General features: G+C 38.6%; 1 protein-coding gene across 4 annotated transcripts in view; it reads right to left on the reverse strand.

The window, feature by feature from the left end:
• Positions 1–23645, reverse strand: part of elovl1b (ELOVL fatty acid elongase 1b) — a 37879-nt gene that overhangs the window by 8575 nt on the left and 5659 nt on the right. Inside the window, exons 2-3 of one of the 4 annotated variants that reach the window (XM_057841738.1) lie at positions 10216–10327; positions 7468–7562 (exon numbers count right to left, since the gene is read on the reverse strand). The exons of 1 other annotated variant lie outside the window; for it this stretch is intronic. The gene's annotated coding sequence lies outside the window, so the exon portion shown is untranslated. Of the gene's footprint in view, positions 1–7467; positions 7563–10215; positions 10328–10439; positions 10583–23645 lie in introns of those variants that run through there. 2 more of the 4 variants (XM_057841737.1, XM_057841736.1) reach the window with 2 other exon arrangements.

The raw sequence follows: 23645 nt of genomic DNA on the forward strand, positions 1-23645 counted from the left end.
GCACAAAAAAATGGGGGGGGGGGGCGCTACTTCGCGGTTTTCACTTATTGCGGTGGGTTCTGGTCCCCATTAACCGCGAAAAACGAGGGATCCCTGTATTTCTGAAAAGCTTTAAGAAGCAGGACTCATTCCCACCACTCGTCGGGCCGGTGTTGTGCCGACACCGGCCGTCAGCTCAAATCCAAGCCGAAAATAACGCGGACGACGGGAGCGATGTGAGGCGCCCCCTCCATCCGAGAGCATGCCGCTTAATTTGACTCAACAGTGTGTTTCTTCGTTTATATTACCGCTAAATACACAAGCTTGACGCCAATTTAACGGGAGCTATTTTTTTCATGGGAGATTTGGCTATCTCTGGCAGTGTTCAACGCAAGCTGCAACGAATGGCAGTAACTTTTTTATATCGAAAAATGTGAAAACGATTGAAGCCATTACTCACCAAATTCAATCTGCTGGCAAATACAGGCAAGTGTGTATGCTGCGCTCTGGTCTGCCCCGGTGTGGATAAGGCCTACTTTTTGTTTTCGCAGCTTTGCAATGCAACCAAAGGCTCTCCGAGCACTCCATGTACAGTAAGGAGTGCGCGCGTTTGGAATAATGGAACGCAGCTTGGGCCGATGATTGGTTCTCGTCAGCGAAGCATCTAGAAGGATTTGCTGACTGTTCTTAAATGCTCAGTTTACGTACTAAGTTAATCACATGATGATAATAATAATGATAATTAAATAAAACCTCCCGACCCCCCCCAAAAAGAATTTCTCCTCGGATCTACGCAATTCACGTAGATCGCCCTTTTTGACTTCAAAACGGCGAATTTCGCCGAAAGGTGAGAGATTTTCATGCCTGAAAATATGCCTTCTCTCAAGTACGCAAATGTCTTCCAAAATGTTCTACAACCCCGTTTATCTAGTGTCCGACTCTGAACCCCCCATGGGAGGGTGCGTTCCCGGGCGCAGTGAGCGTTTTGTGGCAAACTTTGAAAGCATCCAATAGCAGTGATGCTGGCGTAGTGATGGCATGCTGTTCGGTGGATGGAGACACACGTCACGGCCGAGGAAACCTCGATAAATGCACTTTTCTTGGAAGTTTGGGACACTGGAAAAATTGTTCTCACGCCTTCAATTGCGCACTACATGATATCTGGATGGATGTTTGTGGGGAACTGTCGTTCAAAACAACAAAAAACGTCCGTTCTCGATGAAACTTGTAAATCTCTTTAAAAGGCAATTACTCTCCTACTCCTTAATATAAGTGGCTGTTTTCTTCTGAAATAAGGGAAGTCAGTGGAGAGCCAGGCGAGTACACAGTCCAAGTGGGGACGAAGCTGAGCAAAGTGGCTCCCAGCCAGAGGTCGCGGGAAAAAAAGTTACCAAAAAATAAAATGGAATTGGTCGTACAATAAAAGTACTAAATGACAGCAAATGCACGCGTATGCATTTAAATATTGCTCCATTTGCATTCGCTTGATTAAACGCCAAACTTCTCCGAACAGGCTCAAATGCACTGTACTTGGGTTCGTCAAGGGAAAGCAATTTTTGAAGGAGTGTGTAGCAGCGATGTAGTAAATTTATTTTCCTTCATTTAATAATAATTTTAGACAGGGTGCTGAGAAATATTGTATTCAGAAACAAATGTACGTGTCCCGTATTAAGCTTTAAAAAAGCACACACTTTGACGCTATCACGAAAATCCAAAATAGTGTTTTATTTATAGAACAAACGAATACTGGTATGGTTCTTTTGAAGAATATGTAAGGGACCACATTCCCCCACCTCTCCTGCTTTCTGACCAATGGGCTGACAGAACAATGACCATTCCACTCATTTTATTGGTCAAGGAGGTACTGTCGCGTAAACGGAAGACGACATAAGTGTGGGAAATCAGAAGTCTGAGTGAAGCGCAAGTAAAAAGCATGTTCAAAATGGTGATTATTTGTTTTCTTATTCTCTGTGTACTTTATTTTCATTGTTTGACAGTGCACAGAAATACAATTTCATTTGCATTCCCACAGCGATCATTTGCGAAACTTATTGCCGAGAGGACTTTGAACGTACAAAATTTTTTAAAAAAGTATACCTCAGGAGATTGTTTGCACGTTTTAAAAAAATATTTAAAAAAAAAAAAAACTGCCAAAAATAGACACGCACACACACAAGGCTTAAGACCTTAAGTTAAATTATACAGTTTTAAATTTAGCATGATAGATGCTCATTTTATTCTAGTATTTTTTGTATTAAAAATACATTGCTGATAATTATCGTTTTTCGCATATCACTCAAATATGTACCTAATTCAGGGGGGATTGGCAACCCTAATTGTGTGCCTAACACTTCCAAGTATTTTTAAGGACAAAGCAAAATTCAAGCATTTTTCAAACCTGCAAAACATGACAGTAAAATCCAAGCACTAAAGGATTTGGAGGGCCCATTCGAACCCCGTACTTGACACTTATTGCAATGACGGTACAAGTTCCTTCCCTGTTTCTTTGGCAGAACCTTGTGACATGTTTGACATTCTGCACGAGTTCACGCCTTGTTTAAATTTGGGGTGGGGGGTGGGGGGTTATTACAACATTGGAATTTCTAAAGATGTTGGGAAATTAAACAGTCACATGAATTTTCTGACACACTGTGTTTTTACTCTGGGACCTTACCAGAGGCAAATATTAAATGCAAGGAGCCCAATTTAAAAACAAGCCCCGATTAAGCTGGACAAAAATGAAATTTGAACCCAGCCAATTACTTCCCAACCCAACAACCCCATGAAAATCCCAGGATGCCATGCTTCTGCTCATGCGACATGGCCTGACATCAGTCGAGGAGGGGCTACGGGGGAAGTGGGCCGGCATTCCTAGCCCTGAGGCGAGAGGCACTCCTGGCTGCTTCCTCACCGCTTGTCGCAACACCCAAATATTGAGGTTAAAATTGTCAAAGTTCCTCAGCAGACAACGTTACTGCGGCTTTATTCAAACAGGTTAAGTGTTTCTACAAATAAGAATGTTAATCGTACAATTCACCCTAAAGGCTATAAGGACAAACGGGGCGTGTTTTCCTTTGAAAATCCAGCTGAAAGAGCAATTGTTTGATGTACAATTAACAATGACCGACCGCAGAGAAAGAGAAACGCTCCTTGAGCCAATATCATTACAAGCCGATACGATGTCAAGAAGGAACGCAAACAAAGGAGGGTTAAGTATTTACCTTAGATAAGGTTAGGAAAGAATATAGTATAAGGACTTAAAACATCCACAGCGATTCATTCAGCAGAAAAACATCTTGGGAAATAATTAGACATTTTTAAAAGTATTGTGCCTAACTGCCCTTAAGTCTGTTCAGCTTCATAACACCATAGTCGGGTGACAAATAGTATTAATATCACAACGTTATAAACCTTTCAGCAACAGATAGACTAATGGTGGAGCAACACTTGTAGACAGACAATATAACAGTCATTATTTATCCTGAGTAAAAAATGACCCAAAAAAACAGCACTTTGCTGACTCACTTGTAAATAGTTGTTAGTATATCTATTTTATAGGTCCAAAAGTGGCCAAGGCGTGTGAACTAGGCATGTGCCGGTTACAGTTTTCAAGACTTACAGTGGGATGAAAACGTCACGGTTTCATAACCACTAAAATTTTCCATCATACTGTATTTGCTATTTTTTTTCATCTCCCAAAAAATGCACCGAGAAATGGCTTGGCGCGGTAGCGCTCACCCATCCCCCTCCGGTTTTTGCTCCGTCAGTGACACTGCTGTTGCTATTGAAACTACACCAGTGGCCTATACTACGAAGCCGGTTTTCTGGCTTAGCAGGGTAACTTCGAGAGTAACTATCACGTGCTACGTAAGTTCGCGGCTATGCGAGACTACGAAAGGTGGATATGTTGGAACCGAGAAGTGTTGCCATGGCAACACACGCCACACGCCAAACCTGGTCGTGTCAGAGTTAGATCTTGCTTAACATCAGGATTCCAATTAACCACGCTCTATTTAAACAGCACTCCTCCGCGGACGTGTCCTCCTGACAATGACAGCGTACTTGGACGACCCATACGACATTGGCGCGCGGATTGTGAGGGGCTCTCTCCGGAGGGCACGGGTATTTCGGGACCGCCAGAATCCGCTGGCGTACCCGGAAGATGTTCTCCATGAAAGATATAGATTTTCAGCTGAGGGAATTCTTTACCTGTGCCAACTGATCTAGGCAGACGTCACTAATGTAACCCGCCGAGTCAGGCCCTCACAACCGCGCAGATTGTGTGTGCCTGTCCGTGCGCTCTTTCGCCAGGGACAATATATGTATTCCATCGGTGATGCTGAATATCTGCGTAAGAACACTGTATGCCGTGCGATTCGGAGTGGGGTATGGAAACGCTTCAAATTGATGCATTTATAATAATCATAGAAATATGTAGACTATTTAAACTTTGAGAAAACTTGCGTTTTTTTCTGCCAACTCGAGGAGATTAAATTAAATGTCAAATCCACTGATAGGACAGACGCACAAATATAAAAGATATAAATGTTTATTGAATATGCATCTTACTGTCTTGTTTAACTGTGAAAAATCATTACAAAAGACTGGCTTTTATTCACGCAACAACGCATGGCATCCCCGCATTTCCTTCTTCTCCTGAGTCCTCACAAATATAACATTTTTTTTTTGGGGGGGGGTCGGGCTCGGGCCTGCAAATCAAGTTTATTGATCAGACTCTGGTCGGGCTGGATTTTTTAGGCCCAAACTAAAAAAAAAAGAACATACGTATTCGTACAGTCAAGGGGACTAAACATACAATCATCCTGTTTCGTGTGGTGATGCGTGACAATTATTTCTTACTGTTAATGTACCAAATCTTATTTTATTGTCCTGAAAGCAGGCTTTATTTCTTTTCATGGACATAAGTAAACTGGCATATTGACGCATTCACAAATCACACGATCTGTAAATTTGCTGTCAACAGACCCATTGCGCTCTACTCGCCGAAGCGGTGTTGGATTTCGCGGTGAGGGTGGATTTTAATTCCTCATAATTCCGCATGATCATCGCGCATTCCTCCTCCGCGAAGTAAGGTGCCTGTGCCATCGTCACAAGTAGTGTTTGACTCTGGTCACCGCCCCCTTTTATGTGAACGCGCAGTAACTCTGACTGGGTTGACACAGGTTCGACTAATCAACCTCATAATCAGCGTCGTAGCACCGATTGACCACAAACGAGACAACCAGGTTTTGTCAACTCCGGTTACCCGATGGTAAACTGGATTACTTCTGGGGAGGTTGAACTCTGTTCGTAGTATAGGCCACAGGTCTAGTATGGGAGTTTTTCGGCTACCGAAAAGAAACAGACGGCCGTGGCTTAGAGGAGGAAGGACAGCCGACGTGCAGGCAATACATCCAACATTATTTCACATTTACGTGACCATCATCAGTCACTTTAAACAATATTTAAGGTAAGCAAACCCTATCATGAACGTTTCCCACCAGCTACGAGAGTTCACTCCAGTGTGTTTCGGGTGTCAAGCTATGGTAAAACAAATACAATAACGTAAGCTTGTTAACAAGGCTGTTAACGTGGCTGGTTAGCATGCCAAGATGGCCAACTAGTTTCCTCACTATAAGAGTACTTTTGCAAAGTTTTTCGCATTGGTTCAAAATAACATTTTCTTTATACAGCATGTGGTGTTTTTCCTCTCTGGTGACTTTGTGTTGCGAGAGGGTGTGTGTATAATGTGTAAATAATCATATGTGTCATGCACACACGCTCTATCTCTTGCTCTCACTCTCCATTGATATTTAACTATTTAATATTAATAGTAGTAGTGGTGTATTAACCGAGAAAACCATACTCGCATTCCTGCATCACAACTTGGACAGAGAAATATGTAGAAAATGAGCAAGTCTCAAAAAATGTTAAGATAGAGCTATAAAGTCAGTGAAATGCCTGCAATATTACATTTTAAGTTTTATTTAGAAGTGTTTTTAATTTTTTATGGAAAATATTTTTGTTCTAATATTGAGCAACTTGAGCTGTGGCTTGATTCTATATATTCTATTTCAATTTTATTTAAAATATTTCAGTTATTTTGTGATTTATTACAACGTTATATTCATGTTGATGTTGCACTTTACAAATACAGTGACCCCTCGCTACTCCGCGCTTCAAACACAGCACCCACAGTCCATCGCGGATTTTTTTTCCAATTTGAAAAATAAATAAAAAAGCTGTCCCGAGCCGATTGCGTAGTCTCACTTTTGTCCCTCCAGCCCTCCCGCTCTCCGCTTTTTGTTGGTCAGGCAGTGAGGGCACTGGAGTTGCTTATTAAAGTCAAGAATGATTGACAGACGATGTTTGATGTTGCCAGAGAAGCGAGCTTCAAAGCACTGCATGTGTCAATCATCGTTTAACTTGTTAAACAGTTGCTGTGGCAACTCTAAGTGAGCAGCTTGAGCGGATTTGAGTGGCCTCACTCAATGAAGCATTTAATAAAGCCAAGCATTTTTCTGCTTTATTCTTGTTTTAAAATTCAGTGGGACAGTAACATGTTTCAAACTTATAATTACTACATTTGAAGTGCTTTAAAACCATTTATTAAAATATATATATATACATATATATATATATATATGTTTCTTTTTAAAATTATATACATTAAAAATGTGTAAAAAGTTATATCTTATAATATTTCTTAATCTGAATACATTGAACACAAAAAAAAAAAAAAAACCACTAATTTTTTTGGGGGGGGTGCGCTACTTTGAGTTTTTTCACTAATCGCGGCGGGTTCTGGTCCCCATTAATCGTGAAAAATGAGGGCTCACTCTATGTTGTGAAAAATAAAACAATCCTGTTCAATTGATTTTTTTAACCCATACACCTCAAAATAACACATTTTAGAGCTATAACTGCAATACCATGATACCATGAAACCGCGGTATTTTTAAGGTTATAATACCGTCAACATCTCATACCGGCCCATGCCTAGTATAAACCAATTGAAAAAACTTACGACGCTACAGGGAGAACTCATACGATACTCTCCAAAGTCAAGATCCCACTGTGTCAGAATTTTACCTAGCTCACCAAATAAACCCACATGAGTTCTCAAAAAAAGTGTTCCAAAGTTCCAAAAATACATACAAAAGAATGTTGCGACTTGTATACAAAATGGACAATATTTTTGGTGGCATAAAATGGCCACCTTTAGTTTTGCAACATGTTTTGCACTTATGGGAATCTCTTTAGTATAAATCTTGGTACCACCAACTTCAAATATAAAAACATTTGGGCCTTCCTGTATGTAAAGACCACCACACTTCCAATCAATCATCAAGTTCACAAACGCACGCCTACTACCTCCCGCTGACCCGTCGAAACTCACATTATGTAGCAGTTTCGTCTGAGCATTATCACAAATGGCGGTGTGTGGCATGACAACATCAGATAAATGACATTTCACAAAACTCTTACACAAATGCTGTGGCTGTTTTTGAGCAACGGCACGGTATGTGGTATTCTGCAAGTGCACCCTCATGTCTGATGAGTGCAAACTTCAAGGTCTTGTTCTGAGGAAAAATGCTGAACAGTTAAGTAGACCAGAATCATCATCTGATCAGAGACACACGTGTGGAGAAAACAGAGGTATGCTGGACGTTTTTTTTGTTTTTTTTCCTAGCAGCAGCATGAGATTTACACTATTCTACTGACTTTCTTTAGCAGCGTTACGTGACTAAAATTATATATTAAAATTAGGGCTGCAGCTATCGATTATTTTAGTACTCGATTAATCGATGAACTAGTTAGTTCGAATAATCGTATAAGGAACATGAAAAATCAAAACACCTGAGCTGAGCATCAAACGGCATTAAAAACAAATAAGGATTTATGTACAAACAAATAATTGGCTAACTTACATAACAAAAGTCAAATAGTGTTTTATAGCATTTAAGCTAAGGTTTTTTTTTTTTTTTTTACACAATGCTCTTAACAAATGGTTCAGACACATATTTCCACAAAAAACTGCTAAATATACCGATGAACTAAATAACAAATGCATTAAAAAAAAAAACTCAAAAATTTAGCTTATGTTGGTTTTAACATGAAGCAGCTGGATTCAGCCATGTGAAATGAGGAAGACTAGAGGGCAGTGTATCCACCCAAATTAATAAAACTAAATGCAAACACTTTCAAAATAAATAAACCATTACAACGCCACTTTAATTAAACGAATACTCAAAGCAGCTAAATTTAATTCGAATATATATATATTGTTTAATCGAATACTCGAGTTAATCGATTAATCGTTGCAGCACTAATCAAAATCATGTCCACTGGATTTCAGGAATCAGGTGTAAAAATTTTCCAACCATGACAACCACAAGAAAAGGGAGAAACATGCCTGTCACCTGAGAGCCAGATAAAGAGCAAAACTGAAGGAAATTGCACCTTTGCACCTTGATGAAAAATCATACAACTTGACATTGACAGCCATTTTAATGGTCCTCTTTCCACTTTGTCAATAACTTTCACGCACCTAAATAGCACCACCATCTGTCCTCATCTGCCTTATAGTCTTGTAAGGGTGGTAAATTCGGCCATTTACCAGTCCTTTTAATCTCAACACCCAAACTGGCACTTTAATTCCCAGAAAGGACACACACACACAAACAAAACTGCTGTATAAAAAAATGGTAATGAACACTGACAAGAAAGGTTGACTGGAGATTCTTTGGGGTTGACGCCAAGCTGATGATATCATTGAAATTATTTTCAGATGCACACTCGCTTTGCCTCCAAACAAAACCAATCACCTTCGTTTTCAGTGGCCCTACACACGACTTGTTCAACCAATCACATTCAGACACGGCTTGACAGACTGTAGGAACTTGGATTTTTCTGACATCAGTTTACACATGACACTGACACAAGGTTGATAACTTGCAATTTGTAAAAGTATTCAAGAGTGACATAAGGATTTAACGGTATTTGTCAACTAGCTTTAGCTCTTGCGCTTTTGTTGTATTTAGAGCTGGATTATGTAACCCATTATAAAAAGTATTTTCACATAATTGAGATTTTGCCGATACTAAAACATGGCATTATCATCATGTGCGGTGTAGTTATTTGTTTCAAGTCAATATTAAAAAAAAAAAAAAAAAAAAAAAAACAATACCAAGAAAGTGTCCTGCTTTAAAATTGAATAAAAACAAAATGTGGGTGAATTTATTCAATTATGGCCAAAAAAAGCCATTTTCTTGTCTCTCTGACTGTTCTCAACTCCCATTTTCTTTCTAGTGTTGTATTGGGCAGATCATAATATGAATGACACTCAATTACCTGTTATTGACGTCATGTTATTCTTCGAAAGCAAGTGGAATGAATCAACAACTCTGCCGGTTTAAGCCAAGTAGTGGAGCGGCCACTGCCTCAATCGCATGAAGAGACTGTTCCACAATTTTTTAAATTTTTTTACAAATTCATTGACAAGAATGCCAATCCCTACTGACAAGTCAATAAAAGGTAGCTCACGACCCATATAGTGCAACAATCTCAATCTGTCAAAATGCTGCACCAGAAGAAAGGAACTTCTCTAATAGTCAAAAGATAGTTGCAAAAAAGCGTGTCGCTTTTTCCGACCTGCATGACACTGTAACCCATGATCTCCACAGCAACATATTCAGTGCTCCAACCAGTAAGACTAAAGTTCAACATTATGGCTACATTTGATATTTTTGACCATGAGTTGTTTTACGAGAGTTGAGCCTTGACAACAAAGTGACTGGTTTACACCCAGTGAAAGAGACAAAGTGGAGTGTTTCCTGTTCAGAGTCAATGAATCACCGGATGGAAAAGAGGTGGGAAGAGTTAATGATGAACCAACAAACAAGAACGGATCAGGGAGTTAAAAAAAAAAAAAAAAAAAAGGAACCACCAAAGTACATTTGTTAGGCAAAAGGCCAAAACATGAACCTCCAGCACCACAGTACAGATAAAAAAAAACTAGTAAACGCAAAATGAAAATGAATTGATACAAACAAACAAAAACTTAATGATGGACATACAGTGGGGAAAACAAGTATTTGATACACTGCCAAAGGGAAAACCACAGTGTATCAAATACTTGTTCTCCCCACTGTATGTCCATCATTAAGTTTTGTTTGTTTGTATTAATTCATTCACTGTATATAAACTTAGTTTGACTACAGGTGAGTGACTTACCTTACTGAAAAAAGGCACTCCAGCTTCGGTACACTAAAGCCAGTGTTGAGAGAATCCTCTTCGGGAAGCCTCTCTCTCTCTCTCCCAGAGAGAAGATTGGAGCAAGTGGAAACTGCAGTAGGATGAGTGAGAGAATGAAAGAGGGGGGGAAAAAAAAAAAAAAAATCAACCGACAAACGCGACTGGTACGGCCGTCTTCCGAATCTCCGCCCTGCCTGACTCACCCAGCTGGATGAATAACCAGCATAGAAACAGAAGAAGGAGGGAGAGAAGCTGAGAATGAGAGTCAATGAGAGTAGAGAGAAGAGCCAAGCAGACCCTATTTAAACATGCACCATCCAAAATGAATCTGCTCAGTATAACTACCTCCTGACTTTCAGCGTAACTACCCCCACCCTTTCATATCTCCTCCCACTCCGCAACAACCCTTCTGGCCACACCCTACAAACATACTCGCATGGAAACCTGGCTTTTCAGTTGCTATTTGTCCTCTAGGGTTAGCATATATTCGCATGCAGCGGGCGAGGAGTTACTAGAGTCCGTTATCATGAAGGGTGTCCATTGTTCTGGGTTTCTTGCAACATTTACTACACTGTGCTTAAGGTTAACTTCAGTTTTAGAAGAAGTAACAGCATAATGAGTTGTATGACAGTATTTAAACTGGTCCCAGATAGACATGGCTGTCATACCAGATGAAGAATTATGTTATTACACAGTTTTTATAAAGAACAATTTGTTAAGAGTACTATTCTCTTAATTGAAAAGTAAATCTCCCAACCTGATAGAGTGAGATTTGGAAGTTTTTTGTTTTTTTTTTTTTTTTACTGCGTTCTTACAGGGTTTATCAAGTCAAATTAATTATTTAAACCATTTATGACAGAATTTAATGACAATTCAGTGGCAAATTTCAGTGTTAAAAACAAACAAACAAAAAAACCTAAAAATCGGTAACTCATAGAATCAGAAAATTTTTCTGAGAATTTCCTGCAGTGCATGGTAATTTGAACTTTTAAGTTTTGACCAACTAACCAAAAATACCTTTTCCAAACACTTTATAAAGATTAAAAAGGCCACACACAAAATACAGCTTTTGTTTTAAAATGCAACAAGTGGTACCTTTAATACTGTATTTTTCTTATATAGGTCAACGTACATGACCACTGCGGCACAATATATATTATCCTGTTGGAATAGTTTTGTTCAAATTAAAAAAAAAAAAAAAAAATGGACGTGCTTTTCCCCACCCCCTTCATCCTTACATTGTCGAAGTATTGGCTCAGGACTTGGTATAAGCAGATCCTTAAAATCAGTTGAATGGGACCCATAAATATGTGATTGGAACATCGGCATCAAAATTTTAGGGAAGGATTTGACAAAAATGTATCTAAATTAAAATATTTAACTCAGAGTTTTTCGAATTACAAGCGTGGTCACAGAACTAAAGACTAAACATCCGCACAAGTAAATGTTTGAGTTTTAACGTACCGTAATTTTTTCACTATAAGGCGCACCTGACTATAAGGCCCTTCCCACCAACTGTGACACAAAAAAGGCATTTGTTCATAGATAAGCCGCAGCTGTCCTCACTGTATTATGGGATGTTTACACCAAAATATATTAACCAGTAAAACCTTATTTGACAGCGGCATCATACGACCGTCATGAGACCAAATGAACCACCATGAAGACTTGAACCAATTGGTTGCAAAGCTTCATTGCTTCAAGAAGCTTCATTTGGCCATCACTACTCTCTTGGGGGAGACAGTCAACCTCTTCTGCCACCTGTTATCAACACTGTTGTTGTCCAACATGCCTCCTACCATGCATTGCAGTGCTACAGATGTAAGATAATAAAAAAATTCATGTTCTGTGCGAATGATTTCTTCAGTTACTGTTCCAGTTGTTGTATTAATTGCTAGTTATGGTTTTTGGTAACACTTTATTTGACAGTGGTGTCTTAAGACTGTCATTAGACAACCATAATTATGACATGACACTGTCATGAGTATTAATGAATGCTTATAGCAGATGTCATTTAGTGTCATCCGGCAAATTATCTTACTTTTGAATGGATGTAAAAGATCCGAGCTGGACATAAATGGAGTTAATAACATAATTTGCCGGATGATGCTTAATGACATCTGTCATAAGCATTCAATAATGCCCATGATAGTGCCATGTCATAATTATGAGTCTTATGACGCCGCTGCCAAATAAAGTGTTACCAAATACCAAAAGAAACAATGAAACAACTGGAACAGGAACTGAATAAATTAGCATTGAACATAAACTTTGTTATTTACATCTGTAGCGCTGAGATGCATGCCCGGAGGGACGTGCTGCCTATCAACACAAATAAATCAACAAATAAGCCGCACTGGACGATAAGCCGCAGGATTCAAAATAAAGGAAAAAAGTCGCTGCTTATAGTCCGAAAATTAAGGTACGTTTTTGACAGGTTCGTGAAAGAAATAAAGCCTGAAAGTTGAATCATATTACCTGTCACTGTATAATTCCCATTACTGTACACTACAGTATTTTAAACATGACACTGCAGATGTGAGAGATGAGTTATAGTGAAACAACTAATATTGCGTACTGTATTTAACAAAACATTTGAAGAAAACCTAACTACCTTTGTGACAAAAATGTGGAGTGCCACAGGTCACAAAGAATATATATTTTTGCATGTTTTTATGATTTTTCTAATAGAGACACTGAAAAAATGACATTAAAACCAAGAAAAATCCATCCATCCATCCATCCATCTTCCGCTTGCTCCGGAGTCGGGTCGCGAGCCAAGAAAAATCACAAATCTAAATTAGTTCAATTGATGTCAGTTCTTCATACTTGATTTTATATTGTATGTATACTTCTCATTGTTGGATTTTGCAACATTGCCAACACATACATTTGAATTGGCACAGAAATTAACACCATAGCTTTGCGCCATTACAAGCCAACCATGCGGTTTGCAAAAGGGTTGGCAAGCACAGCTGATGGCATTCGATGACAACTGATGCTAAACTACATAACTTAATACGAGAATAATACCTCAAATTCTTCCAATTGTTTGTTGTTTTTCTCTATGATGAGCAACTTCCTAAATCTGACTTTACCGCCACACCTTTGTTTAGTCATAGTCCAAAAATTAAGCAATAGTCATGTCATATAATAGCAATCATGACATTATTTGGGATTCTTTTTGAGAAGACCTTAAATGGCCACTGAGGAGAACAATTTATGCGGAGAAGTCAGGCAATAAGAGTCAAGTGGCACTTAGGCTATGTTCATACTACAGGTCTTAATGCACGAATCCGATTTTTTCGTGTTTTTCCGACTCGAGTGAGGCATTAACTTGACGGTCCGAACGTGACAAGTCACATAGAACTGGACCATTTCAAATCCGATCTGGGTCATTTTCGTATGTGGTTCAAATCCGATCTGGGCCAAATTTTTCCAGACTGTCGTGGCGGTCTGTACTGTCCAGTCTCTCAAATCGGAATTCATGCAGCAATTACGTCATCAAAAAGCGAGAGCGACGCTACGGTAGCAGTACAGCTGTGCGTTAATAGCGCCTAGCTTGCCTTGAACATGGCTTTTTAGGAAGGGTCGGACTTGACAACCGTCATAAAAAAACATAATAATAAAAATGGGTTGAGGATAATCCTGAGAATGATCGGTTTTCTGTCTGCTCCATATGAGCAATATTTCAACATTGCTTACACGGCCGAGAGTCGGGGCAAACTGGCCATATGTGTGTGTGACATGCACGGACAGTGCGTGCATGCTATCGATCCATATACTTTGAATATAAGCCTAGACAGGGATTATTTATGTCTTATTTGTGTCCTCTTTTTAAAAAGCAAAATATGATATCCCTGGAATGACTGAAGACAGCCAGCATGTGGGTTCATTTGTTTTGATGCTTCTGCGAATGCGTAATACTTGAATGGTCTCAATGGACTAAGGCAGTCTGAATGGGCACGCCAAAAAAAACAGATATGATAAAAAATCGGATTTGTGCATTAAGACCTGTAGTATGAACCTAGCCTTAGACAAAACATGACTCGGCAAATGCTACATACAGTAAATAACAAAATAATTCAGCTTTTAAGTAAATATAGACTTGACTAAAAGAGGCACTTTGCAAAAAAAATTACAGACCGACTAGGCTGGTTTGACTTGTCACTCAAGCAAAGTAGGAGTGAAGGTTGGCGGGTGGGTAGGTGGCGGTGGAAGTGGCTGAGTGGCAGTAGTCCAGTGCCCCTCCTCCAAATACCACAACACACCTGACAACAGAATACATCATCGTATTGCGCCGCAGTCGCTGACAGCACTGTTTCAGTAATGATTGTCATCTCGTCCCGAGAGGCCAACGCCTCGTTAAGTGTATGACCTGAGAAATTGAGACCTTAAAGAGGAAGTGGAAATGCCAATTATTGTGGGTTTGTGTAAAAGTAATAATACAAGAAGATTTTGAATATTCATTCCAATAACCCTTTTTCTAGTGCAGAATATCAACTTCATACAGCGTTTAGCACAAAGTTTTTTTTTTGTTTTAATTTTTGTATATTATGTAAAAACTAGGGCTGTCAAAATTATCGCGTTAACGGGCGGTAATTAATTTTTTAAATTAATCACGTTAAAATATTTGACGCAATTAACGCACATGTCCCGCTCAGACCGATTTAAATGACAGTAGAGTGAAATGCCCACTTGTTAATTGTGTTTTATGGAGTTTTGCCGCCCTCTGCTGGCGCTTGGGTGCGACTGATTTTATAGGCTTCAGCACCCATGAGCATTGTGTAAGTAATTATTGACAACAATGGCGGGCTATTTGTTTATTTTTTTTGATTGAAAATTTTACAAATTTTATTACAATGAAAACATTAAGAGGGGTTTTAATATAAAATTTCTATAACTTGTACTTACATTTATCTTTTAAGAACTACAAGTCTTTCTATCCATGGATCGCTTTAACAGAATGTTAATAATGTTAATGCCATCTTGATTTATTGTTATAATAAACAAATACAGTCCTTATGTACCGTATGTTGAATGTATATATCCATCTTGTGTCTCATCTTTCCATTCCAACATTTTACAGAATATATATATAATTTACAGAAAAATATGGCATATTTTATAGATGGTTTGAATTGCGATTAATTGCGATTAATTACGATTAATTAATTTTGAAGCTGTAATTAACTTGATTAAAAATTTTGATAGTTTGACAGCCCTAGTAAAAACACTTTGCTGGCTTGTACTATATATGTTAGATACATTAAATTGCAGTTTTACGGTACGTTTTCTATTGCGACATTAACAATTTATTTGGGGGGAGGGGGATCATCAATACATGTACTATCAATCTAATGGATTGCGTTTACCTAAAATTTTGGCCAGTAACTATCCTACCAATCACAATGTGCTACTGGCTCAAGCCTAATTATATGTTAACGTGAAGATAACAGATTTTAATCATTATACAAAATTATCTGATTTGGTTAAACATTTACTGTAAAGTACATTTCCACTTGGTGTGAATTGAAACAAGCACTGTTGATCTAGGGTTTGGCAATCTAGAAAAAAAGGATTACTTTTTTTTCCCTTGTTGTCCAATCTTGATTGTTTTCAAACTTTTTTTTCTTCATTTTGGTTTTTGTAGTCATTGATTTATTTCAACTGTGGCATCACCACTCAGTTCCATGGGGTGCATTCAACAGAACTGTGCAATGTGATGGACCGCAAACACTGAAGGCCACGATTACCCTTCTTAATCTACTGCCGCTACTGAACAGATAAGCCACAACACGCAGAAGCCAACAAAATTCCATCAAAGAGAGGTAATGCAGACACACTTGGATGTCCTACATTGCACCTCCATTGATAACAACCTTAACAATGAGGTTGTGTACTAATGCATTACATGGTTAGGTGTGGAGTTAAATGGTTGTGATATGCTGCCACAATGATGATCATTATAATTTCTGTACATTTAAATACAGTTCAAGCGGCCATTTAAGGTCTTCTTAATAATACAACACACACTAAATTAAATATTCAGAACCTCAAGCATGTGGTGAATTAAGGCAGCACAACATTTATCGCCCTTTTCCATACTAGTGGGAGTCAAATATTGCTGCCAGGGCAAGACATGGTGCACAGGTCTCTTTAGTCGTACCGTGTGAAATGTTTGCGGTGCACTGAACATGAAATAAATCCAAGTTTAGAAAGACCACACATAGAAAAGTACTTAAAAAACAAAACAAAACAAAAAAAAACAAGTGTATGCCAAAGCAGCAAGTGGTGCAAGAACACCTCAACCTAAGGCCATTCTAGTGGTTCATTATCATTTCCATAAAATTCCTAAACATAAAAACAGGTATACAGGAGAATACACCTTACCTACTGATGAGATACTGGTTACAAAAGTTGGAATCTTTCAAGAAATTTGAAAGCTTTCAATTGGAACAGATGGGAATTCACAATAATACCATGAAAGTCATGAGAATTGGATCTAAACGGGTTTTACAGATCATCCCCATCAATGAGGTATCAATTTAACAACATACAGTATTCATAAATGTGGTTGGTGTTCAGGGAACAAAGACACTGAACAATTCGTTATGAAGCAGTACAATTCTACACTGATGCAGAACTGCAACCACAATAATGAAAAACTGGTTAAATTAATCCCTTAATGACAAGTGTCAAAACTTTATAAAATCTAGAATTGGAGTTCACAACAAAAAGCTTTTTGTCTTTGCATGGAAAATGTCTTCAAAATGAGCAAACATAAAAAGCCCCCCTTCAAAAACCAAAACAAAGCAACTTGTAGTTACATACCAACGTTGAAAGATACAGCACGTTATAGAATAACAAAAGAATGTTACTCGTGGAGCAGTTACTACTCTAGCGGTCACAAATGAAAAAGTAGAAACGTGTTTGACGTTGCAGAACACACGCCAATAGAATTTAACCACCTTAAAATTCAATAAATCAAATCAGTGGGAGGACAAAAATATATTAGGGTGACACCTGAGGCAACCACGGATGGAGCCAATGTAGAAAATGAGCAAGAACATAACAAGCAGGTGTCACTCTATGCTAGTGGCAATTCAATGTCAACAAGACTTGCTCTACTACTATGTCGTTACGAGAGAGGGGAAAAAAAACTTAAACATCCTCAGTTATGTAGTATGAGAGAAACACTTTCCAATGTTTAATTTACAAAAGGAAATCATATTATAATTCCCCCTTCAAATGAGGGATTATTTTGTGCATTGTGGTCAACACCATATAATTTGTAATTTATGAAAAAGGTCCAACAGTTCACAATACCATGTGTTTTTTTTTTTTTTCCATTTGGGGTGGTTGTTTGTACTGGAAAAACACAGCCAAAATAAATAATGTTGTAAATTCATAAATATGTGATGGATTTAACAACAACAAAAAAGGCTAGTTTATTTCCACCATTAATGCAACCTAAAACTAAAAATGATCTTTTCGAGGGGAACCAATCAAATAAAATAACGACACCTTCATATGTGACCATATTAAAACAAAAAGGGAAAAAAAGTTCTAACTAGGACTAAGCGATTTTAAGATCCAACATCAGAACATTTTCAGATCAATTTCAGTGGTCACTCGGGGTAATATTTAAATCGACTGTATGCATATGCAGAAACAAACCGACCAGTTTGGCTGATTTTGAACAGTACCTAAATGAGTAATGTTTTTTAAGAGGTTCATTGCCCTCCAGGTGAGGTAAACTGTGAAGCTAAACTTATGAAGAACATCACAAATATTGCGCACCAAATGTTTCAATTATTGAGCGCCTGCAAGACCAATGCTAAAACACAATGGCAGAAACAATTGTATTGAACTACCGGTAAAAAAAAAAAAAAAAAAAGGGGGGGGGGGACACCCATCCCTAGCTCAAACCCATGTTTTTATATATATATATATATATATATACAGTGGTACCTCTACATACGAAGTTAATCCGTTCCAGGAGCTTGTTTGTAAGTCGAAATGGTCGTATGTCGAGCAGGATTTTCCCATAGGAATACATTATAATTCCATTAATTCGTTCCACAGCCCAAAAACCTGCACTAAATCCTTAAAAAATACTGCTGGTACTATTACAAATGGCAATTACATATAGCAAAACAAATAAATAATAAATAAAAATCGGATTAATAATATAATAATAATAATAATAATAATTCCTGTAATAGTGTAACGAAACGGGTTCTAATAAGGCGGACGTTTTTTTCTGTACCTGAAGGCACCGCGGCGCTGACGTGACAAAGAGGGAGGGGAGCGAGAGGAGCGGGTGAAAGTTTACTTTCGCTTTCAATGCTTTCTTGAGAACATCGTCAATTGCGGCAGACAGCAGGCGTTTTGTGTTGAATAAGTTGTGAAAGAAATGATGAAAACGTGGCGAAGCTGGCGATTTCTCTGGAGATGTTACCACAATAAGAATTGTCAGCTTAACTTATAAAGACTGGCGAACGATGGTCGGAGGAGGACCGTGGAGATGTATTGTTGAGCCATTTCACGGATGCCCACCCTACGCTCATATTTTTCTGTCATTTGCATCTTCATTTAGAAGGTAAGCGTCAACTTTTTCCTTGTTTCACCACCTGTACCAACCTTTTCTGAAACCTGTGTTGATTTGTCACACAAGAAAATCCGCCATGCATTCGTCTGCGGTGCTGCCATTGTCGTCGTATTTCGAGCATGTCGTCGGATGTAGAAACAAATGGCGAGTCAAATTTTACGTCGGATGTCGAAGCGATCGTATGTAGATACCACTGTATATATATATATATATATATATTATATATATATATATATATCTTCCACCATGTAAAGCGCTTCTGATTAACACCGAAACAAATTTAAAAGGCTTTACTGAGCTATTTTTTTTAATTCTCAAAAAATATTAATAAAGGGGTACATTGATTTTTAATATCCATTGCACATTTTCTACAGGCCCAGAATTATTTTTTTAAAGAGTTGCTGATGCACCACTAGGGAAAATGACAGCTCAGGTCATGCAACTCCAAGCAGCAGTTAGCAGATTATATTGCAGATAAATGTCTGGGAACCCTAACCAAAGCAGGATTCTACTTGCGTTTGCAGTATTTGCAGGGGCTAGAGGCACCTCTGTTCCTTGTAGTTACAAAAGTTGAAGTTAAAATTATTCAAAAGGAAAATTAATGATTGTAATAACAGAAGACTAACTACTGAAGTTTACTGTTACAGCCCCCCCACCAGAATACTGGAATGTCGCACTACTAGCCTGAGGACTGAAATGTTCACACTCCTTTGTCTCATTGTGTTTGGGTGACTGTGGGTGTAGAAATGTGTATGAGGGTGGGCAGTTGAGAGAGCATCACCCCCATCTTGTTCAGACAAGGTAGATCTTTACCTGTCTCGTGCGCCCAATGCCACACCCTCCCTCCTCCGCAGGTTTCTCCCACTTTCACACTTCTGGAACTTTCCACAAACTACAAAAGTGCACAGCTCCATCTTTATGAATGAGCTACTGCCCGATGGTGGAGAAACTGCTTTTAAGAAGATGCAAGTCTATTTGCATGGTGGGTTGGCCAGTTTGAAATAAGAATTCTGTAAATGCATGGGCGTGGCTCTTCAATGAGAAACATTGTGATTACCTTACATCATGTCTGCAATGGACTGTTGGACAAAGTTGAACTGCTAATTTAGCATTGGGTGGATGTAAACTGGATGGTTTGCAATTAGTTTAATTAAAAACCCAGCCTTTTACTGTATGTACATTGTTGCAAGATTTTGTTTGCATTATAAAGGACATTTTTTTTTGGTGAAGCAAAACTATTAATGTTGAGAGATTTGCTGTAACATCATTAGAGTGCCAAGCTACAACTAATAATTCAAAGACACTCACGTGTCAAGAGGTGTGCGAAATTTCCGATTCTTAGATTATTTGCGATTCGGCTGTGGAAGATTCGAGAATGATTCTCAAACATCCAAATTCCAGTTGTTGAAATATGCTCAGTAAAGCAGGACTAATACACAGCCAGCGTGGTCTTCGGGACGCAATGAGGAACGGACTGAGGTAAACATCAAGCTCAACTCACGGCTCTGGCTCCACTCATGCCGCTAGATAAAAAATTTAATACCAGACTGTGGCAGACAACCGCTACAAACTACGCCCACATAATGCTACGGTAGATATCACATGTACAGTATGAAGAACTACATGCGAAATGACAGACTCTGCGGCGTTAGCAGCACATGTGTAGAAAACTAGATGCCAAATGACAGACTCACAACCATTAGTAAACAGCCGCCATCTTAAAGCAGTATATTTCTCTGGAAGGCTGTTGTAGCGAACCTTCCGAGCGAACCTAATTCACTTTTAATCTAAACTACTCCTAAATCTGCAAAACCTTGACTTGAATCTATCTTTAAATGAAGAAACAGTTTTAAAACTTTCACGTCGAAAGTAGACAGAAGGAAAATTATGGAATAACGTGAACAATTTTAACAACTTTAACCGTTGATTCACAACATTAAATTGTAGTTTAAAGCTGCTGATACAGAATGGGGACTTGAGTATTTTATTTACCGTTTTGAACGGTTAACTTGATACTGAAATTAGGGTTGTTCCGATCATGTTTTTTTGCTCCCGATCCGATCCCGATCGTTTTAGTTTGAGTATCTGCCGATCCCGATATTTCCCGATCCGATTGCTTTTTTTGGCTCCCGATTCAATTCCAATCATTCCCGATAATTTTTCCCGATCATATACATTTTGGCAATGCATTAAGAAAAAAATGAAAAAAATTGACGAATATATACATTCAACATACAGTACATAAGTATTGTATTTGTTTATTATGACAATAAATCCTCAAGATGGGATTTACATTATTAACATTCTTTCTGTTAGAGGGATCCACGGATAGAAAGACTTGGGACTTTGTGTATTGTGACTAAATACTGCCATCTAGTGTATTTGTTGAGCTTTCAGTATATGATACTGCAGTGCAGCATGCCCCAAGGCATGATGGGAAAGTTGAACCATGATGGAGACGTAAAACCATGACTGTGAGTCGTGCTAACAATGGATATATCATCTCTGCTTTATGAAATAAGTTGGAGTGTAAAGACAGAAATCAAATAATACCTTATTTCCCCAGAGCGCATCCCATACAAGTGCTAATCATAGGGAGAGGGTTAGCAAGGTTAAGTTAAAAAAGAAAATTAATTCCAAAGGCTGCTACCCTTCACCCTACTCATTTAGAACTGTATCTCTCCACTAAGCAAAACGGCGTCACAATTGATTGAGCGCCACATTAAATGGAATGGACATACAGCGCAGATATTAATCGCTATACAAAATCTAGCGTGAAACATTATTCAATAAATTATTTGCCACCATCTTCGGTATAGTTTGGATAATCCAACATTAAACCTAAACTAAAGCCTCTGGATGAATGTAACATATTATGTCTGTAACGTTAAATACAATTAGAAAACGATTTAATTAAAATATATATATTAAAAAAAAGGCACGGCCGATATTATTTTGCCGATTCCGATACTTTGAAAATGACGTGATAGGACCCGATCGATCGGCCAGTATATTAAGCCTGAGGGGATTTTTTATGAAATTGTTGTAACTAATGTAAGAAACGTTAAAAGCAGCTAATAGCTGGGGCGCATCAATAATCGATTTATTATCGTATCATAGCCTCTGAATCGTAATCGCAACAGAATTGTTAGGCGCCCCAAGATTCCCACCTCTAGGTGTAACGGTACATAAAAATTTAATTTCAATTCGGTTGTTGAAGTGCTCAAATCTGTTTATTTTTGGTACAAAAAAGGCAGGGGAAAAAATACTTAAAACGCTTTTATTTAGTTTAAATGTATTAAATAGAACTTGTGTAAATAAATAAAAGACCCTTCGGGGTGATATTTCAAATAAATTACACTCGAGTTAATAAAACTAAAAGAAATTAACATTTGTCACAATTATAAAATCTGAGGAAGCACAATAATGTTTAACAGCACTGGCATTGGCGGTAGCGTCTCAAGTCGATTGCGGCCCTGGCACTCACCCCAACAGCCACATGAGACGGGCCGGCCCAACAGTATTGAAGAAAGTCTTTTAGCTAAAGCTTCTCGCCTGCATTTGTCATGTCTATAATTTACAGGACTTTACGGGCTGTAAAGTCTTAACTACTTAAAGCCCTGTGTCCAACACTTACGGCATCCGGGCGAAAACTCCAACAGGAGTTTGGTTCCTCACAAACACTGACAATGCACGCTCCCTTCCCTTCCAGGAGGTAGGCATTTCTTCTTCTATTTGTCCAATCAACGAGTGTGCCTTTCGTCCACGTGATGTCACTCGGAAAGTTTGGTTGGCGCAGTGTGAATGCTGAACCTTTTCAACAAGTCATTTGCAAGTGTTTTTGCGAGGTAGCTCTCCAACCGGACCCTGGTCCTCTTGGTCTCATGTGAAACAGCACTAAATGTGCCTTTTCCAGGACCAGAAAACTGCAAGAATGCCTGCAAACTGTCAAAATGCATGTCAAGAGTACATTTCAACATCCCACAACTATTAAAATGGTAACCCTGAAGGTAAAACATTTTTGTTTCCAAGAGCATACGTATGGGACAAGACAAGTGGGGAAAGCGTAAAACTAACTCGGTAGACTAGTTTGCTTACTCGAGGGTTTTGGTATGAATGGTACGACATTCACTTCTGGTGCGTCACTTTTTCATTTTACGCGAACGAACTTTGATCTAATTCTTTCATGAATTAACATTCTTTCATCTTCTACCGCTTATTCTCATGAGGGTCGCATGGGTGTTGGAGCCCATCCCAGCTAACTATGGGCACTAGGAGAGGTACACCCTGAATTGTTGCCAGGCAATTCCAGGGCACAAGGAGAAGGATAACCATTAACTCACACACACATATCCATACACTGTAATTTTCGCACTATAAGGCGCACCTGACTATAAGCTGCCACCCACCAAATTTGACACGAAAACGGCGTTTGTTCTTCGTCATGAGATCAAATGAACCACCATGAAGCTTTGAACCAGTCCGCTGCAAAGCTTCATTGCTTCAAGAAGCTTCCTATGGCCATCACTGCGTAACACTTTATTTGACAGTGGCGCCATAAGACTGTCATTAGACAGTCATAATTATGACATTATCATGAGCATGAATGAATGCCTATTACAGATGTCATTTAGTGTTATATGGCAAATTATCTAACTTTTGAATGGATGTAAAAGATCCGAGCTGGACATTAATGGAGTTAATGACATAATTTGCCGGATGACACTTAATGACATCTGTCATAAGCATTCAGTAATGCCCATGATAGTGCCATGTCATAATTATGACGATTTTA

Source organism: Corythoichthys intestinalis, chromosome 7, assembly GCF_030265065.1.
Source record: "Corythoichthys intestinalis isolate RoL2023-P3 chromosome 7, ASM3026506v1, whole genome shotgun sequence".
Classification (NCBI taxonomy): domain Eukaryota; kingdom Metazoa; phylum Chordata; class Actinopteri; order Syngnathiformes; family Syngnathidae; genus Corythoichthys; species Corythoichthys intestinalis.